Source organism: Echinops telfairi, unplaced genomic scaffold (genome assembly GCF_000313985.2).
Source record: "Echinops telfairi isolate 266 unplaced genomic scaffold, ASM31398v2 ScPeMD7_7410;HRSCAF=8448, whole genome shotgun sequence".
Classification (NCBI taxonomy): Eukaryota; Metazoa; Chordata; class Mammalia; order Afrosoricida; family Tenrecidae; genus Echinops; species Echinops telfairi.
Window position 1 is genome coordinate 10,791,566 of NW_022111310.1, and position 3,355 is coordinate 10,794,920.

Genomic DNA, 3,355 nt, shown 5'->3' on the forward strand with positions numbered 1-3,355 from the left:
TCACCCTCCCTCAGCGTCAATTTATTTTTTTATTTAATACTACAGCGTTACCGTGTATTCGTGAAGCTTTCCTCACCAGTACATTTCTCTTAAATTAGGAAATGAACCCTTTGGGTGGAGAAATTAACTCCCCAACTAGGCTTGTCTGTCTGTAAATACTCCTAGGGATGGAATCCTCAGGAGGTGTGAATGTTGCACGTTCCCGGTTTATCTTAAAAGTCCACTAATGGCCAAACAGAATTCCATCCCCCCAATGTCAAGTTGGTTAAGGTTTCCTCTAAAACCCTCAGCCATAGTTTTACTCTTGGGGGGGGGGGGGGGCTGCGTTGTTTTTATCCAAGTGCTCTCCTATCATTTGGAAGAAAATCACCCGCAATGAAAACAAACCAGTAAGCAAACAAAAAAGCCTCTTTCTGATGTTTAATTTCCTGCAACTAGGTTAGTTGCTAAGTTAAGTCTCCGCTGTTCTAAAAAGTTGGAAACTATGTTGCAATGCTCCATTCATGAATGAAGGGTTAGCTTGGCCACATTTGAAATGCAGGGACACGCAGTACTTTTATCATAGTTTGCTTCCCAGCTTTGGGAAGTCAATTTGCTCCTAAGCCAAAGAAGACCCGGTGTGGCTGCCCAGGTCCAGGGGGTGCTCGGGTCTCTGGGATTGGGAACTCAGCCGCATACTACCTTTCCCCCTCCAAGCACCCTCGTCGGAAGTCGCAAGCCACCCAGGTCTACGTCCGTACGGATCTCCTGCAGCCTTTGTCCCTTCTAGACGTGGAGGCTTGAAGAGGAGGCTTGGTTTCCAAGGATTGGAGCGTTTGAAGGGCGGGGCCATCTTCAAGTCCATCTCCCCTTTTTGTCCTCTTCTCCTGGGACGGGAGGGTGGAGCCAGGGCCTCCCACCGCCGGCTCGGGAGCTCTCTATCTCGGTCGCTCGAGGTGAGTCTGAAAGGGCGACAGCCCGTTTAATTACAGCGCAGGTTAATTTCTGGAGTTCACGGCAGTCGGCCGGCGGCCAGCCGCTTGCCCGCGGCACTGCCCCCAGGCTGGAGGAGCTGGGCTGCGTGTGCAGGCGCGCTCACGTTCTCGGGAAAGGCTCCTCCCCAGGGCTCATTCCCGGACTGCGGGAAGCCCTTTGGTGCCCCGGGAGCCTTTGGTTTCCTCGGACCTCGTCGCTTCTTCCTCCCTCGCTCCCGCCTGGTCCCCCAGGCCCCTGCCCGCGAGGACGGGCGGCCCCCATCTTAGGGTTTCCGACCCAAGCCAACTCTAGAAGGTACTTCACGTCGATGAGGATTTTATCGCCGCCTCCCAAACCCACCAGTAATGAAATACGACCCTGATTTTCCCGGTGCAGGGCTTGACAGGAAAAGTCAGCTTTTTTTATGAAAGACAAAGAGGTGAATGATCCGCCTGGGCACGGAGGGGGACGGAGGAGACCTGGCGCGCTTCCTCTAGTTGCCACGAGGAATTTATGGGGAGCGGCGCCGGGCGATCAGACAACCCTACGGTCCCGAAGGGAGGAGCTCGGGGCCAGAAGGACTTCCCCGGGTCCCTCCAGGCACCTGGGAGGGGGGAGTCCTCTCAGTTCTGCACAAAGCCGGGATGCATTCGGTCGGGAGCAGCCTCCCCATCCTTCTCGCCTCTTTATTCTTTCCCTTCTCTTTGATTCCCTTTCGTCCCAGTCCTTTCTCCTCGCCTGGCCCACCTTTCCCGACTGCACCCCCCACCCCGCCCTTTCCACCTCCTCTCGTTACTTCTCCCTCCCCCTCCCTGTCTCGCCACCGCACGCGTAATGTCATTTATTTATTTATTTATTTATGTATCACCCCGCCATCAACACCCTGTTAGGGCTCCCAGGCTTTTCAATGTGAGTGGGAGGAGAAAGGGGCAGGAAGTGTTGAATGGAAGGGGGTGAAAATCTTGCCTCAGGGCCAGAGATTTTTTGCCCGGGATACCTGAACGGGGAAATCTTGGAAAACCAGGATACAGATTTGTGTCTGAAATCCCGCTATCCGATGGGAACTAACTAGGCGCGCGTCCTCTCCTCCCCCTTTATTGGATAAATATATGGGTGTATCTCCCAGGACTCTTGCCTGGGGCGGCGGGTATTAAAGAGCATACGTGTTCTAGCCCAGGAGGCTCCACAGCGCGCCTGCTCTCCTGGACGCGCGCTCCCCGATGCAAAGGAATCCAGAAACAGCCCCCAATTCAGACGCGGACAAAAGAAACTTTAATTAAGGTCTCTGCCCCGCGCGCTGCGTGCTCTTTTTCTCCCGAGGCTGTGGATGCCCAACTTGAGGATCCGAGAAATGGAAGTGGTAAAATCAGCCTATGCCCTTGAACTTCAATTGCTCTGATATTGATTTTTTTTGACACTGTAGCCCCCCCCCCATATCAAATGAAGCATAAAGAGGTATTCGACATGGTATCTTGTGGGGGGGGGTGTCCGCGGGGGGTCTCATTCTTTTGCAAAAGAGGTAGTCAGAACGATTTGGGGAAAATTACACAAAATAAAAATTCAAGGTGTGGAAGCTTGGTCCTGGCGCTCCCGTCTTCAACACCAGGACACCGTATCATTAGGAGCGCTGATTGTTACTTTCCGTGGCTTTAGATGATCAGCCAGACAGAGCGGACAGGACAACGCGGTGCTGGAGGGTGTAAAGTTTAAGTAGCTTGTCCCCCTCCCCCCCTCGAGTGTGCCGTCCAAACATTTCGCAAGTTGGTCAAAGAAAGTGGTGGTTCCGAAATGATGGGCTCATTCCCCCCCTCCCCCCACATATCAGAAAAGAAATAAAACGTACAATGAGCCTTTATTTCGGGGGAGAAGACTTCAAAATACGTGCCGGTAATGGACAATTTGAGCTTTTCACTGGAGATACTCACACCGCTAGCTGGAGAGGGGTTAAAAAGCCCCACGTGGTTGATCAGGGTTTAGACTTGCAACCTCCAGTCCCCCAAAGATTGGCCTCTAGATGGATTTGGGTGAAGGACCCGCTGGGGCCGGGGCTGGGCGCCCGGGACAGGGCTGATGGAGGGAGCGCTGGGAGCTGCCGGGCAGGGTCTTCACTCGGGGCTCCCTCTGCGGGCCTGGGTGGCCGGGCGCCTCCGGGACGCGAGCGCGCACGCCTCTGCCGGGCGGACGAGCTCAGCGCACCGCCTTCTCCGCAGCTCTTTATTCATCTCATCTCCCTCTTCTCCTTCTCCTCCTCCTCCTTTGCCTCCTTCTCTTCCTCTTCCTCCTCCTCCTCCTCCGCCGCCGCCGCCACCTCCTCCTCTTGCATCTCACTGGCCTGGCTCTGTGTTGCTCTGAGTGACAAAGACAATGTCCCAGCCTTAACTTTGCAACCACCTTGCCTCCT

The 3,355-nt window shown here is 54.5% G+C and overlaps 1 protein-coding gene across 1 annotated transcript in view; it reads left to right on the forward strand.

Moving 5' to 3' along the window:
- Window positions 1-912: 912 nt before the first annotated feature.
- Window positions 913-3,355, forward strand: part of ZNF462 (zinc finger protein 462) — a 148,767-nt gene continuing 146,324 nt past the window's right edge. Inside the window, exon 1 of the mRNA XM_045296575.1 lies at window positions 913-935. The gene's annotated coding sequence lies outside the window, so the exon portion shown is untranslated. The remainder of the gene's footprint in view (window positions 936-3,355) is intronic.